The sequence below is a fragment of the Protopterus annectens genome, chromosome 11.part0 (genome assembly GCF_019279795.1).
Source record: "Protopterus annectens isolate FY-2018-M chromosome 11.part0, PAN1.0, whole genome shotgun sequence".
In the NCBI taxonomy this organism is placed as follows: domain Eukaryota; kingdom Metazoa; phylum Chordata; order Ceratodontiformes; family Protopteridae; genus Protopterus; species Protopterus annectens.
In genome coordinates this window covers 1,056,937,012-1,056,957,818 of record NC_056745.1, presented here as the reverse complement: position 1 = coordinate 1,056,957,818, position 20,807 = coordinate 1,056,937,012, and positions in this window count along the sequence as shown.

Sequence of the window (20,807 nt, the reverse complement as noted above, 5' to 3'; positions counted from 1 at the left end):
ACATAGCCTGAAGGCATAGTTCTGAGCCAGAGCAATTTCAGGTTTAGTTTTCAGATGTAAATGAATGACAGAATGCCACCCAGATGTCATTTTCCTCAGCACACACTATTATGCGTCCTTCCATTTTAATCAAACCTCATGCATGACCCATAGAAGGAAACTATTTTCATATTGCTCCAATTTACCGTTAACATTTTGACTTTGTAGTCTTTCTACAATGTTTTGTCAGTGAAGCTGAATGTCATTTTCTTGTGTTATCTGCCACAGCATTTTTGTGTGTTAATTGTAAGAATTGATAATACTGCACTGTACCATAATTAGCTGGAATCACTATATGCAATGAGACTGAGAAACAAAAGTCTTAATTACCGAAGCTCGTGCTGAGCAGGTGCCAGTCTTTCCTTTATGGACCTAGACTTGTGCACTTTTCAGATTGAATTCTTCAAACACTGTAGTTCATTTAATAAGGCTTTATTAGATGTTCACAATATCTGAATACTGTTTTCATTAACAGTACTGATAAATAATTAAAGCTGCTGCATGTCATATTCTGATTGTCCTGAACAATGTAAACTGACATAGTCTTTCGATTACGTGTTTTCTGTACTCAGGCTGGAGTGTTTGGCATCTTCTCTGAAGCAACAGGTCAAATGAACTTACTAACCTTACTGAACTGCTGTCCTGAACACAACATATTATATTGCTTCAGTCCAGTAGATTTCCTTATTTACTTTTTCTAACTTGGCTTTGTATGTGCTTATTTGAACATTCCATTAAGGAACATTCTGCAGTTGACAAGATTGTATCTTTTCCTTGAGAAAAGAACATTCTGTCTGCACACTTTATGCTTATCTTTCCTTTTTTAATAAACTGTCTTCCATGCTTGGCCAGCAAGGTTATTTTCCTTTCTGCTTAACTGTCTTTTATGCATAAATGAAACACAATTTATGTTACCCTTTAGCCTGTCTAATGTCTAATGACTACATTAAAATAGAAGTCCCTAATATAACAGTTGTCCCTGAGGTCCCTGATGAAAGTCTACTGGGACCAATACCATGCTTTTTCTGAAACTGGCACTTCTGTGCAACCAAGGTTTTTTTAACATCTGCAGACATATTATACACTTCTGCTGAATTTCTTTGCATAGTTTTTAGCTGAGGATTTTAAAACTTATACTTTATGATAGGCCAAATTTTTCTGAAAACCTACATAGCCTAGTAGCTGATGGCTGTACTTTATTAGCTGCTTACAACCTTACTCCCGGGACTGGACTGGCAACTTTGCATTGTGCCCTTTTATCAGCATCCCTTGTCTTGGATTTTTGCCAGATTCGCCTCAACCGTTGAGCCCACTTGGCTCACTTCAGTTATACCTTTTACCTTAATATTCTTTTACTGCACTGGATATAGAGGAATCCCCCTCCTTGGCAGTTTTTTCTGCCACATATTGTATAGCCTATCAAGCATGATGATTATTTTCTTAAGACTAATTGAAATCTGCACTAAAAAGATAACTTTATAAGTGGTCTTGAAGCATAATTACCATATTCTATGTTAACTTGTGTCTATATATTTTATTTAATGCTACTTGCTTTTTTTAACTTTTTTCAATATGTATGTGCTATAATAATTTACTAAAGCCTATACTTTCTGTATTTTAAGTCTATACCTTTGCATTGTCTGTTAGTGTCCTTAATTTCTGACTAATGTACAATAATTATGTAAAGTACACTGTAATTTGTAAGTGTGCACTGTAATCTGTAAACAAATTAAGTCTGCCCTGTTATGCCTTGAGTGCATTGAATAACTATTCCTACCTATTCTTTAGATAACTTATTTTAATAAGCCTGTAAAAATAATTCTGATACTTTACCCTTAACTGTTGTTGCTGTTGTTGTTTGTCTTTCGGCTTTTCCCAGTTAGGGGTCGCCACAGCGGAACTCCAATCCGCTAATGATTGGCAGTTGGTTTTTATGTTGTCGAGTTGCCAGCCCGACGCCCAATCTTCAATGAAGACACGCCCATTCAACGCATATCTTTTGAACGCCCACTTGACCGCGGGGAGGACATGCAGACTCCACACAGAAGGCACTCCCAACCCAAGCCGAGAATCGAACAGGAGAACCTCTTGCTGTGAGGTAACAACGCTACTGCTGCTAATGACTGAATAATATAATAAGCCTTTTACAAATAAGTCTGTCACTTTACCCTTTACTAATGACTAAATAATGTGAAATGTTTTCAGATTTGACTGAAATGTACTATACTGAATACATAACTGAATATGACTGTCATATTCTGAAACTTGACTGCAATTTACATTAACATATACTGAACATTTAAAAATAGCTGTGTATACTCAGGAAATTAACTAAACTAAAAGACTATCTTTTGCCGGTGTTAACTGTTGTTGTTGTGTCTTTCGGCTTTTCCTGGTTAGGGGTCGCCACAGCGGAACTTCGGTCCACTAATGATTGGTAGTTGATTTTTACGTGCCGAGTTACCAGCCCTGATGCACAACCTTCAACGAAGTTCCGCCCATTCATGCATGTCTTCACGCAGAAGACGCTCTAGCTGAGAATTGAACCGGACAGCATCATACTGTGAGGCGACAACGCTAACTAAACACAGATAAAAGCATAACTGAAACTGGTACATGTTATATCCTAAGAACCAAACCTTTATTGTTTAAACATAGATATACTGAAACTAATACTATTGTACAATTGTCTGAAAATAACATGAGAACATTTTGACAGTGTTACCTGAACACAAATAAACTGGAATCTATCTGAATACAGATAGACAGAAAACTACTGTACAATTGTTACCATGAACCTGAAAACATGAGAACATTGTCTGAAAACATACATACTTGCTTTAACTCATACATTTTAACTTTAAACAAACATTGAAGAAATAACTGAAAACATAAACAGTTGCCAAATTTTGCTCTGCATTATTCCAGTCGCTGATGAGATAAAGGAAGGCCTGCTTTAATGCTGAAGTGTCCTCTTTATAGTTGGGCTTTTTAAACCTCTTTTTTCATTTCTTGTGCAAGGCCGGGTAGCTAAAGTTATTGATTGCATTTAGTATCAGGTCCTTAAAATAACATTTGCATCTTTAACAATTATAATCTGATAGCATTGCTTATTGCCCTGACCTTATTTACATTTTTCTGCATGAAATGCAGCTTTAACAACTATAAACTGGCAGGATTGCTTACTGTGCTGACTTTATTTGCATTTTTCTAGATAAAATAAACATTTGCTGCTAATAAGCTCTTACAAGTATGTAGACAAACTGATTTTTTACAATATCTTGTTATTAAAATTTAACACAACACCTAATTCTGACATAATGTCCATTTCCAAAATAATACTGTCACACTGGGTATGTAACAAACATTTTGCTGTTATTTTCTTTCTAAGCTGATTGGCTTTATTTAAAAATCCAATCTCCAAAGGCTTGCTGCTGACTGATAGTGTGAGGACTGTACTCAGATTCTCTGGCAGAGGTCTGTTTGTAACTGAAACTGAAGCTCCTGTATCAAGTAACACATTGGGCCACAATTCCTTTTCCATCATCAGTAATGAAATGTATGGTCTGCCATCCTTTTTAAACTGGAATGAAGTCAAATACATCAGCTGATTTGGTGCTGAAGAATTACAGCTTTTATACATATTCTGAAAATTTGGTATGTCACTGGCAACATTAACCAGAGCTACAGCATACTTTTCATGATTTCTTGGGCTCAACTTTTGTACATCACTTATGTCATTTGCCAAGTCATCAAAAATAGTGGGCTGTCTTGTATCTGAAATGCTAACAATTCACATGCCCAAGCTTTTTTAACTACTGCAGCTGGTGAAGTCTGTTTTACTGCTCCAATATCAGTATATACAGAAAAAAATCTTATTACTGGCATTTGATGCTTACAAAATCTGTTTCTGTCTAACCACTACATGGACAACTTTTTTAAGGTCTTGGCTGTAGCAATTACATTTAACTTGATAGCTGTATCATGTCCTTGAACTAATTTTAAATAAACTCAAAGTAGTAACGTAACACTGTGCATTTTTGCACCTATAGAAAATTAAATTTAACTGCTGAACTTTTTACATTTTGTCTCATGACCCTTAGATATTAACATACACTTCTGTGAGTGAAACTCCACCCACTGTCTCACTATAACCGTTTTTTTAGCTGACATCATTTAACTTTACAGTAGTACTGAATGCTGCAAGAAGTTATTATTACTGTCTACAATTTTCTTGGATAAATAGTAAAATTGTAAATGCATTAAATGGATAGCACTGTTTTTAATTCAGCTTTCTGGGCTGGCTATAATCTGAGCTGATGTGCTTGGCAAACTGCCATTTCCGTACGAAACAAACTGATTATATAATGTACTCTTTTATACACAGGATCTGAATTGTTAACTGTGTTGTCACTTTGTAAAACAATCAGCCAACGATTACAAACCAAACCAGAAACCGGCACAATGAAGGTTGTCCAAAATAGGAGACCAAAAGTTAGTTGCAAATAAAAACAAGATTTATTGTATCCAGTAAATACACTCCAACGAACAACATCCAAGCCTTTCAGTTAAACCACACAGATATTAAGCGCTTTCGTCTCCGCACCCGGAGACTTCATCAGAATAAAACTTAATGAACTTTGATTGCCTAATATACAGGCTGTTGGTCTTAATTAAAATCATTTGCCCAGTGATCTTTAAACAATTACAGTGACAAACTACTTAATTGGTTTAGCTTAAACATTACTTTGAGGCAAGCATAATAAAACTCCACAGTTAAAAAATCTTTATATGTGGGGTTGAAATGAACTTTAGTTGCAATCACTTCATGAACTCATACTCAGATTTTATAAAACAACTATGTATATAGTGTGTGATTATACAATGAGTGTGCATATAATAAAACATAATAATAAACCCACCATCCGTTTTGTTTTACTGCTCAATTTTCAAGCCCTACCTGTTTCAAATAAATTAAAACTAAAACAATCCCTGGTATCACTAAAAACTAATACCTATACTAAAAACTTGTGAGTGTGGTGTCTTGCATTCCATTTAAAATATGCATAAAATAAATCAATCAATTAAATAAGTTAATAAATAAATAAATACCATAAACATTCAAACATGTAAGGTAAATAATGAATAGTACATGCATAAATATGTCTATCTATAGTGATGCTTAACATCTGTAAATATGATTATGTTTATATAAATGTAAATATACAACCATTTATAAATAAATAAATACATTGATTTATAAATATTAAACATAAATATTAATTCTAATAAATATACTAATATAGATATAAGTATTAAATATGCTACTATAAAATGTATATGTTATAAAATATTGTGTGTAAAAAATGTTATGTGTAAAATATAATGTTAAATATAATGTTAATTAATGTTAATAATTTACCAAAAATTCCTCACGTTCCTAGGTTTTACTGTACTTGTTTGGTCATTTTGGGATCTGCAGCTAGAAACTTCAGTGCTGGGGAAATTGAGATGTGATCATTCAAGCCTTTTCCACAACTTGCATCTAGCCTGAGTTGCCATATCATTTCTCTAAACTCAATTTTACTTTCCCAATCACCCCCTCGATCCGGGTGTTGAATCACTTCCAATACCCAGAACTTAAAATCAGCTTTTTTACACTTAATTGCATGCCTATATAATGCATTGTTTTCGTTGTGCCTGTTTATGTCCCGTATATGTTCGTAAATTCTATTTCGCAATAACCTCTCCATTTTACCTACGTAAAAACTCTCACATTATTTTGGAAAGAAAAGTAAACATTGTGGAAGGTACAAAAAGAAAGCATGGTACATTCAAATGTGGTAGGTGTGTGCAATGTCCCTATATATATAACAACAAGGAAGTCAGTATTTCTAGTATACCTTCGAAATTAGTGGCTACCAGCTATAGTAGTTGTTATACCAAGGGCCTAGTATATTTAGTAATTTGTACGGCATGTGAGAGTTTTTATGTAGGTAAAACGAAGAGGTTATTGCGAAATAGAATTTACGAACATATACGGGACATAAACAGGCACAATGAAAACAATGCATTATATAGGCATGCAATTAAGTGTAAAAAAGCTGATTTTAAGTTCTGGGTATTGGAAGTGATTCAACACCCAGATCGAGGGGGTGATTGGGAAAGTAAAATTGAGTTTAGAGAAATGATATGGCAACTCAGGCTAGATGCAAGTTGTGGAAAAGACTTGAATGATCACATCTCAATTTCCCCAGCACTGAAGTTTCTAGCTGCAGATCCCAAAATGACCAAACAAGTACAGTAAAACCTAGGAACGTGAGAAATTTTTGGTAAATTATTAACATTAATTAACATTATATTTAACATTATATTTTACACATAACATTTTTTACACACAATATTTTATAACATATACATTTTATAGTAGCATATTTAATACTTATATCTATATTAGTATATTTATTAGAATTAATATTTATGTTTAATATTTATAAATCAATGTATTTATTTATTTATAAATGGTTGTATATTTACATTTATATAAACATAATCATATTTACAGATGTTAAGCATCACTATAGATAGACATATTTATGCATGTACTATTCATTATTTACCTTACATGTTTGAATGTTTATGGTATTTATTTATTTATTAACTTATTTAATTGATTGATTTATTTTATGCATATTTTAAATGGAATGCAAGACACCACGCTCACAAGTTTTTAGTATAGGTATTAGTTTTTAGTGATACCAGGGATCGTTTTAGTTTTAATTTATTTGAAACAGGTAGGGCTTGAAAATTGAGCAGTAAAACAAAATGGATGGTGGGTTTATTATTATGTTTTATTATATGCACACTCATTGTATAATCACACACTATATACATAGTTGTTTTATAAAATCTGAGTATGAGTTCATGAAGTGATTGCAACTAAAGTTCATTTCAACCCCACATATAAAGATTTTTTAACTGTGGAGTTTTATTATGCTTGCCTCAAAGTAATGTTTAAGCTAAACCAATTAAGTAGTTTGTCACTGTAATTGTTTAAAGATCATTGGGCAAATTATTTTAATTAAGACCAACAGCCTGTATATTAGGCAATCAAAGTTCATTAAGTTTTATTCTGATGAAGTCTCCGGGTGCGGAGACGAAAGCGCTTAATATCTGTGTGGTTTAACTATAAGACTTGGATGTTGTTCGTTGGAGTGTATTTACTGGATACAATAAATCCTGTTTTTATTTGCAACTAACTTTTGGTCTCCTATTTTGGACAACCTTCATTGCGCCGGTTTCTGGTTTGGTTTGTAATCGTGTGTTGTCACTTTTACAATGTGGCATTGACTTTAAATTTTACATTCTGTAAACTGGCAAACATTATTTTGTCTCTGTCTATATTACGATACTGTTTATACATTGCAACACTTTAATACAAAACTCTTAACTAATGACTGATAAACAAAACAATAATACAAAAAATTTATTTGCCAACTGTAACTGCAAACCCTTTTTTCTGCTTATTAATTTTAGTGTTAGTTCTGATATACCTTACAAAACATAGAGGCATACAGTTACCCTTTTTTCCTAACTGACCACACCTAATATGTTTTTCTGAGCACTTCAGCTGTATCAGCTGAACTAAAATTTATTCTATTTTTAACCCATAAAGCAGCATGTTTCTGCATAACCAATTCATTAAAATCTGTACATTTGCACATATCCCTTTACTGAAGTCTAAACCAGTATATACAGAGCTGTTACACTTTGAACTGTGAGCTGCTGTAATCTTTGACTTTTTAAATTCTGACAAAACTACTTTTATGTCTGTCCTATGTGTAACTGAAATTGATTTGTCTGTAAACAATGAAATAACCTTAAACAATGACAGATTAATGCTCTGATCTCCTCATATAGCTATGAGATGTATTCTTTTACTTAACACTGAAGTCTGTTCTTCAGTTACAAAATTTGCACTTTGATTCCTCTTATATCCCTTCAGTGCAAACATTTCACTTGATTCTGAAAATAAGAAACTAGATGAAGTAATTTGAACTTGAGACACTGTTTGCATGTTATGTGTGTAGACTGCGTTGACATTTATAATAGTGCAACATACTTCTGTATTTTGAATCGTATGCATTGTATTCTGAACATTTGTACATAAAACTATACTACAAGTGAAATTATTATGTTGAATTGCATGTGCTGAAGCATGTACATTGAAATTTGAGACCATACTGACTTCTGAGTCATTAGCTTGCCTCTGTGATTTAAACCTTTTGCGTTTAGACATATTTAACAGTTTTGAACTAATAACATTTAACTTTAAGAGAACATTTTTAAACTTAAACCAAAAATGTACTGGTGTTTTAACTATAGCAGTATTACTTGACATGTTTACATGCAGATGACCTTAATTGATTAATTTGAACTTTTTTGAACTGTCAGCTAAAAGGTGTATATAAAGTTTTACATAACTTTATGGTCTTGGAAGAATGTTAGCCATCGTCTGTAACTTATTAACCTTTTCCTTGCTTTTGGGCTGTGTGAAAGTTTGTAAAGATAGCTAACTGGATAATGTCTTTTATGTTCTGAAGGAACGCTGCTTTGATTTAATACTGGTCTGCTGAAGTTGTGTGAGGCTTTTCTGAAATAAACATTTGTGTTGTGAACTTTGTTAGAGGTCATTTGCTGTGCCCGTTTTCTGCATAAAGTAATGCTGTCTTAATGAGAAACTTGTCATGCCATAATTTTTTAGCTTATTCTGTATAGAGTTCACAGCTTTGTTTATGGAAAAAAATATTGGTATGCTGCTGAAAGTCTGTTATGAAACATTTCCTGTCACTCTAAACTGTTAATGAAATCTTGAAGTTAAGCTGGCTATTGCAGTAAAACTGTACTTTAAAAATGTACTTACTGCAGCTGTTTTTGTTGAAGTTTCTTAGAACACATGTAGTTTAACGAAACACAAAGTGCTGCACTGGAATGAAAACGCTGATAGAACAAACATAGTGTAACCAAGTCTGGAAATGAATGATACTTTTACTGAAAGGGTGGTCTGTAGCACCGTTGATTACCTTTACTGGGGTCTCTCAGCTGGAAAGCCTCCAGAGTGCTGTAGTACTTCTGCTGTAGAAACAGTCACTGTGAACTTAAGAAAATATGCTGTACTGGAAACTGGATGTGAAATGGTTTCAGTTGCTTGCTGGGTTGCGAGAAGTATATATATCTCTCCCCAGACAGCAGGTCACACTGGGCGCCATTGTAAGAATTCATAATACTGCACTGTACCATAATTAGCTGGAAACACTATATGCAATGAGATGGAGAAACAAAAGTCTTAATTACCCAAGCTTGTGCTGAAAAGGTGCCAGTCTTTCCTTTATGAACCAAGTCTTGTGCACTATTCAGAATAATTTTCCAAACACTGTAGTTCATTTAATAAGGCTTTATTAGATGTTCACAATATCCAAATACTGTTTTCATTAACAATACTGATAAACAATTATTTTTTTATTTATTTATTTATTTTATTTTACATTTGTTAACCCGGGGTGTCTGACTGAGCTGAAAAGGCCCTTTTTCAGCAGAGGCCCAGGAAGAAAAGCTCCACAAAGAAAAATTACAGACACATTTAGTTATTTAGACATGATCAGTATACACACAAATTACAGGAGACTTGTTTTTACAGTGGTATGTGGCACATAAACAGTTACACTGGAGAGAACAAACAAAAAAATATTCATTTTAAAAATAAAGGTAATTAATAGATTTGTGGTGTACAGCTGAAATTTGGAACATAGGTAGAATACATACATAGTACACAGGTGCAGTACATACATTGTAGATTAGCCAGTGTTTGTGAGTAAGATTAAAAACTATTATCAAGTGCTCTAGATTTTGTATGTATGTGTTATCCGCTTTCACTAGCCTGGGGAGCAATCATGGCACTGCCAACTTTGCTTGAGATGTTGCCTGATGAGGTCTTTAAAGGAGTTTGGATGATGTGTTTTGAAAGCTTGTAGGGACAGAGTTCCATTTTTTAGTGAATGAACTACTATATAGTGCATCTCCAAAGCTATTGTAGCTGCTGGTGAATTCTAGTAGTAGTTTGCTTGATGATCTAAGTGGCCTTTTGGCTGAGTGATGTTGCACTAGGTTTTTGAGGGCAGGACACTTATTGGGGAGGTAATAGATAGAATGACAGAGGCAGAGCTGATTGTACGCTAGGAGATTGGGTAGTTCAAGCCAGTGGAGCTGTCTCAAAGCAGTGCAGTGATGAGTTCTATATGAGCAATTTGCAGCAAAGCGGGCAATTCTCTTATAGCAGGCTTCCATTTTGCTTAGTTCAGTTTTGTTGAGATTAGTCAGAATGGGAGATGCATAGAGTAGGGTGGATAGAAGTTGGGAGCGAGCAATGGCTGATCTTGTGTTGTTGGTAAGAAATGGTTTGATATGGTAGAGCGACCCCAGTTTGGTATGTACTTTTTTAATAGTTAAGTTGAGATGACTATCAAATTTTAGGTGGGAGTCTATGGTTATTCCCAATAGCTTAGCCTGTGCCACTGGAACAATTGGAGTAGCATTAGTGGAGTAGATAGTGAATTGACTGTTAGTGTTTTTGTTAGAACTGGTTATAATCATAAGCTGAGTTTTCTTTGGATTGAGGATAAGTTGGGCTTTGGTAAGGTAGTTTTCAACGTCAGAGAATGCTAGTTGAGTTGTTTGCAGGAGGGTGGGAATGTTTTGTGCAGCACATATTAAGGTATCATCTGCATACTGAATTATAGATGCGTGCTGTGTGGAGGTATGGCGGTCATTTGTGAAGACTGTGAATAGTAGTGGTCCTAAGATAGAGCCCTGTGGGACTCCTATAGTTATGGGCAGCTGAGGAGAGAGAATTTTCCCATTTCACAGCTTGGAACCTGTCAGTTAAGTAGCTGTGGAACCAGGTAAGAGTGGAATTTGGTAGATGATATTGGTTTAGCTTGTTTAGCAGGATTTGGTGTGAGACTGTGTCAAATGCTTTGGACATATCCAAAAAAAGAGTTGACACTTGTAGGCCTTCATTTTTGAGACAGTTTACTGTGTCTGTGAAGCAGAGGAGGGCTGTAGTGGTACTATGGGCAGGTCTGAAACCATGCTGAGTAGGTGACAGGATGTTGCTGTCTAGGAGATAGTTTAGCATCTGGGTATGGATGCATTTTTCTAGGATTTTGGCCAGGGGGGAGAGTAAAGCAATGGGTCTGTAGTTATTAAGTTCAGTGGAGGTCCTGCCTTTATGTATGGGTGTAACATAGGATATTTTCCAGAGTTTGGGCACATAGTTTTCAACAATTGATCTGTTTATGAGAGTGGAGACTGCACATCATATTTTGATTGCCCTGAACAACGTAAACCGACATAGACTTTAGATGACCTGTTTTGCGTACTCAGGCTCGAGTGTTTGACATCTTCTCTGAAGCAACAGGTCAAATGAACTTACTAACCTTACTGAACTGCTGTCCTGAACACAACATATTATATTGCTTCAGTCCAGTAGATTTCCTTATTTACTTTTTCTAACTTGGTCTCAGGCTTTGTATGTGCTTATTTGAACATTCCATTAAGGAACATTCTGCAGCTGACAAGATTGTATCTTTTCCTTGAGAAAAGAACATTCTGTCTGCACACTTTATGCTTATCTTTCCTTTTTTAATAAACTGTCTTCCATGCTTGGCCAACAAGGTTATTCTTCTTTCTGCTTAACTGTCTTTTCTGCATAAATGAAACACAATTTATTTTACCCTTTAGCCTGTCTAATGTCTAATAACTACCTTAAAATAGAAGTCCCTAATATAACATTAATTCTAAAGAATTTCTTTCAGTTATTTTGTTGCCCTTTTTAAATGGAAACTTAATTCATTTTCTTGTTTATGTATAAAGCAGATGTGAGCTTTGCATTTTATGTAACAGATACAGTTTAACTATATATATATATATATATATATATATATATATATACTATTCTGGGATAATAAAAGCTATTCTCAAGTACCTCAACTCTGCCATGGGAAGTTGTGACATTTTGTATTGCACTTTATAACAATGAATAAGTCATGCACTATAAAACAGAGGGATATACAATGAAAGAGAGATATACTGTTTGAAACATGTTGTTATTGGAGAGGAGTTGTGAAGTAAAGCATGATACAGCAGTTTAAAATAAATTCTTATTTAGCTAAAACAAAATTGAATTGGTCTGGTTGAAAAACACGGAGATGGAAAAAAATATATACGTCATTGTATGGTTTACAGTTTTAACAGCAGTTCTTGACAGCTGTGAATCAAACTGTCAAACAAACAAGTCATATGCAGAGATGATGGCCTTCAGAAATGTTAAAAGGTGATAATTAGTTTACTTATAGAGGAAGGAAGGTGGTAATCAACTTTGAAGTAGAAAGATTCTAGTCTGTAAGGAGATGGTATTGTCTGTTCTTGGTTTTTTATTGAGCAAGGATACTAATCCAAGGTTTATCAGTATAAGCATCTTTTTTTTTTTAATTTCTTAATGTCATTTGTTTATATGTTTACTGCCAAAATCAAAAGTACTTGATGGTACCATGCTTACTGTTCAGTGATGTTATACAGTGTCAGTTAAAAAGTGTACAATAGGCCATGCAATTAGACAAGTCAGTAGAACAAAGATCTTTATCAGGTAACTCTCCCCTGTAAACTCATTCTGTTATAAAATGCATTTTGATCATAAAATAAAATGGGTTATTTGCTCTTTTCCAATGCTGTTAAAAATAATAAATGAATTTTAACATACCCCTTTTAGACATAAACAAAATAAGATAATGAGGGGGGGGGTTCACATTATTATCACATTATTAAAGGGTAATGGCAGCAATCCTTTCACAGACTTTGAAATACTTCCTTATGTTTTATACTTTGCTACCATGAGTCTTTATCTCGGTATGAGAGCATATTAATTTCAAGGAACACAAGCAGTGATACATGACGTTGTTTTGATGTTGTCTTGTTCCCAGAATCTAGCAGTGTGTGTAGTATTTGTTTAACAGGCTCAGTACACAAATCTTTTTCTAGTTTTGGATATATTTTATATAGAATTTTATTAGGCCTTGCACAGCTTTTGAACAATATATTTTCTTCTCCTACAGGTGCATCTACTGACCAGTTCTCATCACCAGCTACTACTGGTAAGAGTCATTTCAGCTTCCCATGTGACCTTGTACTACACTGTGCAATGTTGATACACCCTTAAGAAACCCTTTTCTAGATATGAACATTTTAAAGCAAACATGATCAAATGTGATCAAATATGTGATAAACACATATGAATTATGTCTATTATTTAACACTTTTTTAACCTTCAAATGACTATATACGTTTTCAAGAAATGTTTCTGCTGACAGTTTCTGTGAAGAAACTACTGAGAAATTAGGATAGGAATGCTTTTTTCCTTGATGTTTTACCTTATATATTTGAAATAAAGCTAAGATGTTTAACTCCAGAAAGCTTGTCAGATATTCCATTGATATATGATCTCTAACGCAGAGTTTAGAGCTGAACACCTCATTACATAGGCTTCATGCTAATGTCACCTATGTCATCACATCACTTAAATCTTCCTATCTCTAGTCACTCCTTCACCTCCATTTATTCATCCTGGTAAATCTGCTGAACTCTTTACTGACTCCCTAATCTCAATTACCCACTGGTCTCTCTTTCTTTTCTCCTTTTATCCTTCCGCTACTCTCCTACTAGCTTAAATAAGCTAGTTAATTAAACTAGCTTGAAACAGCACACTCAGACAGAATCAAAAGTGACAATCCTTACATTATTTGCCCCTGTACCCCACTATTTCATATAAACAAATTAAGGTCAGACAACTTTAGTGTATGGCTCTTAGATAGTTACTACATTTACAAGTTCAGGAGACCATTGAGGAGCTTCAGTTTTCAAATTACCCCAAAGCACAGCCTAGTTAAGTGACTTGTGCAGAGTCTCACAGTCAGCAAATAGAGGATGAGCGAATCAAGTCCTGGACCACAGGGCTTCCTCTTTAACAGCTCATAACCTTTATTCCTATGTGTTAACTGCCAAACTAACAGGGTGAGCAGTCTGAAGGTGAGGGCAGTAAAGGGATAGTGGAGAACCAATACCTTTTCATGAACCATATGTAGTTTATCCCAGAAAGTATAGATGGTGTAAGTCTTATCCCTCAGAACTTAATACAGTTATGAAACTTGTATTGTGAAAGGTATAGATCAAGGTAAATGCATAAGCAAGTAAAGGATGAAGTCCTTGAAAAAGAAATGACAAGGCCTGTAGTATATAGTTTGAAGATTTAGACATACGACTGCAGCCTTATGGAATATATTGCACTAACCCTCAAACCAGGAAAGTGAGAGAATAGAACCATCATTTACTCACCCTGAAATAAATATATTGAACAAACATCATTTACGAAAAATATGTGAAAGTAATTATTGGTTCTAACACTAGGGAGCAGTAGGGATACATAGATTCATAGGTGTGTACTAGGCTAATAGCCCTGGGGACTTTACAAGCTTAGCCATAGGATTACCCTGACATAATGCCACCCAACCTTATATATATCGTTGTCAGGGGTATCTTAATGTTAATCTGTTTAAGGAGAAAGCATATATATATATATATATATATATATATATATATATATATATATATATATATATATATATATAAGTTGTTAATACTTTTAACACGTACTGCATTAGCTCTATACCTGTATCTTGCATTTACAAGCCAAAAGTGTACAATAGGATAAAGAACATTTGACTAGCATTATCCTGGGGCCTCCAAACTGGGCGCACCTACTGTGTGTTGTTTTGTTACTTGTACCAATGCATACCAACTGTAACTGCTGAAGTTGTACAATACCATTCAATACCTGTTGCTGTGAATTGCAAATGTTTATTTTAACCTGTTTTCTCTCTACTCATGCACTTTTTTTCTATCTTCACTAACCACCTTTGTAATTCCATTTGCCTTTTTTCCTAACCCTCCTTCTCTTGTTTCTTCCCAGCATTGAATCCTAGTGCTCCTCATCGGGTTGTCCCCTCCCTGCTGACTTATTTCTTGGTCTCCCTGAAGCCACAAAGCAGGCCTTTTTGTGTCGGCACCCAGGAAGCACCCCAACTACCTCTCAAGTGCTGGTCCTACTGTTTAGGCAGAAAAGTGATTTTGCTGTATGTCCATTTGTGATTATACTTTAGTTGATAGTATCCTAAGGTGAGCGGCGCACTCGTGGAACCAACCACGGTTGCCTTCTCTCCCTTACACGCCAGTGTTGCTATAGTCACTTTTCTCCCATTCCACTTAGTTCCAGTTAGGTTTCCATGCTCCTTCAAGTCCCTGCTTGGCTAGAGTCACCTGTGTCTGCTACCCTTAACATCTGTAAGTTGTCCTTCTTTCCTTATCCTTTTTCTGTCTTTCCTTTCCCATCTGATACTCTCTGGCTGCTGTATTAGCTTTTCTGTTTCATACTACATAGTTATTCTCTAAGCGACTATATCTTTATTGTATGTTGTTGCTGACTTCCTAACCCCTCTTTCTGTTCCCCTCAGTAAAGTATTTTCTTTTATATCACTTGTACCTCTTATATTTTTATATATAACTTGTTCCTTTTATGCTCTTCTGCCTGCATAGCAAGCTATCACCTATCTTACTTCTCTCTTATTCTTACTTTACAAACTACGTAGTGTCTCAGCTCCTCTGCTGAACTGATTGGCTATGCTCTCTCTCTCTCCTCTAACTGTTTCTGCCCCGCTTCGCTCCTCTCCCTACCCCCTTATCCCACCCACCCCGTGCACTCTCACCCTTATACCTCACTATCCACACCCCCTTGGAATCACACCTATCTGAACCACCTACCTCAATTGTAACTCTCCTCCCACCTGTATCTACCTTATTTCCCTTTCCTACTTATCTCCCCTCCCTCTTACACCTAAGCCTATCCTGTAACTCTTTCCACCAAGCTTCCTTGACTTACATTATAGTCATAGCCCAACTTTTACTTTGGGAGTTCCTTTCATCCACTCCTCAGCATGTCTTCAAAAACTAACAAACCTCCATCTAAGACCTCTATAACAAAACATAACCTAGCTAAGCTAGTAGCCCTGGTTATTTCTTCTCTAGTACTCACACTCCCCTATCTCTTGACCTCCTATGAAATAAAACATAATTACCACTTTAAAACATCTTCCAAACAAACTGCCTCAGATTTTATAACCCTAAATTTCAACCATTCAAACATTACTTCTACCTCTTGCTACCTCCTATCCAAATACCATAGACTATCCCATATTAGATCTAACAATCTCATGTTAAGGAAACTAAAATACAAACTGAACTTCACCAATAAGCCACACTCAGAATATAAGCCCACTAACTTGGCAGAAGGTGACATACATCCCAACCCAGGACCCTCAAATACTTCTTCTGAAGCCAGTCCTATAGTTACAAACTCGTCCCTTCCATTACCAATCTCTAATTCAAACACCTTACTCATAGGACAACTTAATATTCGAAGTGTCAACTACAAAGTTACACATCTCCACTCTCTTCTTGAATATCACTCTTTTGATATCCTCTGTCGAACTGAAACCTGGTTAAAACCCTTCACTAAAGATACTGAAATCATTCCCCCAGGTTACAGCATTCTGCGACTGGACCGCAATACTCGCAAGGGTGGGGGAGTAGCTCTCCTATTTAAGACTGAACTAAATATATCCTTAGTACCCTATGTCCCTCTTGAGATCACCAAGACTGAACTCCTTATATCAAAGCTGCAACTAAACCCAAATAATGCCATCTATATTATCTGTACCTATCTACCACCTGGTAATAACTCCATAATAATAGAAAATATCCTTAGCTGGGCTTCATCCACCTACCCGCAAGAAACTGTAATACTTGGAGACTTCAACCTTGATTGGTCCTCAGTTAATACTAACAACCCAGCCTCTCATATTAATCTCCATGGCTTTACCGAGACAATAAACACCCTTACTAGAATTAATAAACCTAACAACAAAGAAAGTATACTAGATTGGATTCTTGTTAACAAACCTCAACAAAAATATCTAGCCGGTACTTTACCTGATGACATGAGCGACCACAACTTAACCTATATCATAAGACAAAAGAATGTCTCTACTAATGCCCCTACCTTCAGGACCTCACGTAGTAATAAATATTTCAACCCTATCCTATTTAAAGCTGAACTAAATGCCTGTAACTGGAACCCTCTAAAAAATCTTCCTCTTGATGAAGCCGTTCAATATTTTAACACCAAATTCTTAACAATTCTAGACAATCATGCACCAAAACGAACTATCAGAGTAAAATCTAAACCAGCCCCCTGGCTATCTAAGGAAACAAGACAAAAAATGTTATTCAGAAACAAATTTTGGATAAAATGGAGAACTAGTAAATCTCCTTCAGATCATCAAACCTTCAGACACCTAAGAAACAGTACCAAAAAAGCTATTCTTTCTGACAAAAAAAACTACTATAGCAACCTCCAGCAAGCTAATCACAACAATCCCCAAAAATTCTGGGCAACCTTTAATAGACTTCTTCACCCTGGACAGACTACCACTCCCTCTCCCTCTGGCTCAGAAAAGAATTCTTCCCATGAAACTGCCAATGCTTTCAACTCGTTCTTTACTGATACTATCAATTCATTAGCCTCTCACCTTTCCATGGACAATTCTAACATCCCTGAACTTGCATCTTCTAATCTACCAACCTTCATAATACAGCCCATCTCCACCACCTTTATCCAAAAATTTATCCAAAAACCTAAACCGTGTACCCCATCGGCTGACCAACTTCCATCTAAATTCCTCCAAAAAGCAGCCAAGGAAATAGCCTATCCCATATCTATTCTTATTAACAGAACTATTAAATAAGGAACCATCCCTGATATCTGGAAAATCTCGCACATTATACCCTTACATAAAGGAGGAAACTCCAAAGAATACTCTAATTACAGACCCATTGCCCTCCTGTCTCCACTAGCAAAAATCATGGAAAAGTGTGTTCACTACCAGTTAATGAATCATTTAACTAAAAACAACATTCTATCTCACTGTCAACACGGCTTTAGGCCTTTTCACAGTACTACCACTGCTCTCCTTTCCTTTACTGACTTTATAAACAAAAAACGCAATAATAATATCCTATCTTCAGCACTCTTTATTGACCTGTCTAAAGCCTTTGATATGGTCAATCACCCCCTCCTCATAAAAATCCTGGAATCTCTTGCTTTAGAACCAAAGGCTATCCAGTGGTTTACTTCCTATCTCACTAACAGGAAACAGGCTGTCCTCTGGGATAACAAACTCTCCTCTCTTCTCCCAATCTCTCTTGGTGTCCAGCAAGGCTCTATTCTTGGACCTCTTCTATTCTCCCTTTTTATAAATGACTTACTAGTAGCTATTCCCCAAGCTACTTGCATACAATATGCTGATGACTCCACACTTATTTGCTCTGCTAAAGTCATCTCAGAGCTTCAAACTATTACTCAAAATGTATTCCACTTAGTTGAAGCATGGTTCTTAAAACGCTGCCTACTTTTAAATGCTAAAAAAAGAAACTCCTCCTCTTTAAACCCATTACTAGATTCCCCCCCATTAGACTTCTCTATCTCATCTATTAATAACACATTCATATCAGCCGACTCTACTACCAAACTGCTAGGTGTGATGATTGACAACAGTCTTACCTTTGATTGTCACATCAATAATACCATTAAAACTGTAAACAGAAAATTGGGCTCCCTCTACAGGATTAAAACATTCTTAACCCCAACAGCCAAAGCTACTCTTGCACACTCTCATCTCATTTCCACTCTTCTCTATGCCTCACCAATTTATACTAACCTGAAGAAAAACAATCTCTCTAAATTGGCTAACACCTACAATAGTATAGCGAGATTTGTTACTGGTAATCAATTCAGAACTCACCACTGCCTGAACCTACAGCAACTTCACTGGCTTGAATTAAAAAACATGTTGCTTCTTTCCCAACTTACCTTTGTTCAAAGAGCTTTCTATCTACTTAATAACACTCCTGTACTTTCCAACCTCTTTACCCCTTACTCTAACCTTAATTCACTTCACTCCTCTAGCAAACTCCTAGTAACTTTAACTAAATCCAATAATCTTGCTGGTGACTCCCTTTTCCCCAACACCATTGGCAAATACTGGAATCAACTTCCTACTGAACTTACTTCTATTCCATCTCCTGTTCTTTTCAAACAAAAACTTAGAATCTACCTTAAAAATCACTGGTTATGTCCCTGCTTTAACCCCGACTAAAACCATATCTTCCACAATTTCCACTTCTCTTCTCTCCTCCTCTCCTTTTACCTTCTATTTACTTCTAAGTTATATTCCTCCACTATATAAGGGTTACCTCTCAAATATCCTTTTCCTCCATATGGTAACATTTCTGTTTGCTGACAGTTTATAAATGTAACTAATCTACTTACTCTTTTTCTATTTATGTCTTTTCTTTTCTTTCTTTTACTTTCTTTTACATCTTAATATGTTAAAAAATGTTAAATAAGTTGTCCATTTTTTATTTCAAGAATGTTGTATCCTATAATGTAATACTATATATTGTCTATTCCCTCCTTATTTTATTCTGCTCATTTTTTTTGCATACTATGTAACTGTTTTGATGTCTATGTGGAGCTTTTCTCCCCGGGCCTCTGCTGAAAATGGAAATATATCCAGTTAGACTAGCCCGGTTAACAAATGTAAAATAAATAAAATAAATAAATAAATAAATATATATATATATATATATATATATATATATATATATATATATATATATATGTATGTATATCTATATCTATCTATATATATATATATATATATATATATATATATATATATATATATATATATATCTATATCTATCTATATATATATATATATATATATATATATATATATATATATATATATATATATATATATATATATATATATATATATATATATATATATATATATATATATATATATATATATATAATTTTTTTTTGCTTACAGCCCCAACAGGCCTATGTTCTATTTTTAGGTATGTCCCTACCTGCCAATCTGTGTTGTATCATATCTGATTCGATTCTCATGAGTACATTTTCTAATAAATGTTATTGTGGGTTATATGGTGGTTGCATTATGATAGCATTAGATGTGAAATCCCTTTTTACATGCATACCCAATAACACAGGGATAGAGATGTTGGGAGACTATCTAAAGCAAGATGCCACTTATGAGATCCATAAGATAGATTTACTGTGTATGCTTATGGAACTTATTCTTGACAATAATATTTTTATGTTTGAAGAAGGTATTTTTAAACAAAGGGATGGCGTAGCTATGGGCACTTCTTGTGCCAATAGCTACGCCAACCTCGTTATGGCAAAATGGGAGGAAATGCATATCACACTTCAGCGCAAGCCTGGACAGGTTGTTTTTTACAGGAGATTTGTTGATGATCTTTTCCTCCTGTGGGAGGGCACTGGTGATGAGCTGGCTCAGTACATTGGTCAACTCAACAGTAGTACTGACTTTCTTAGTTTGACGGCCAGTAGCTCTACTGTAAGTATGGATTTTCTTGATGTTAGGATTACCAGGGGACTTGATGGCACTTTTACTTCTGAAATCTATAGGAAAAGTTGCCATAGGAATACG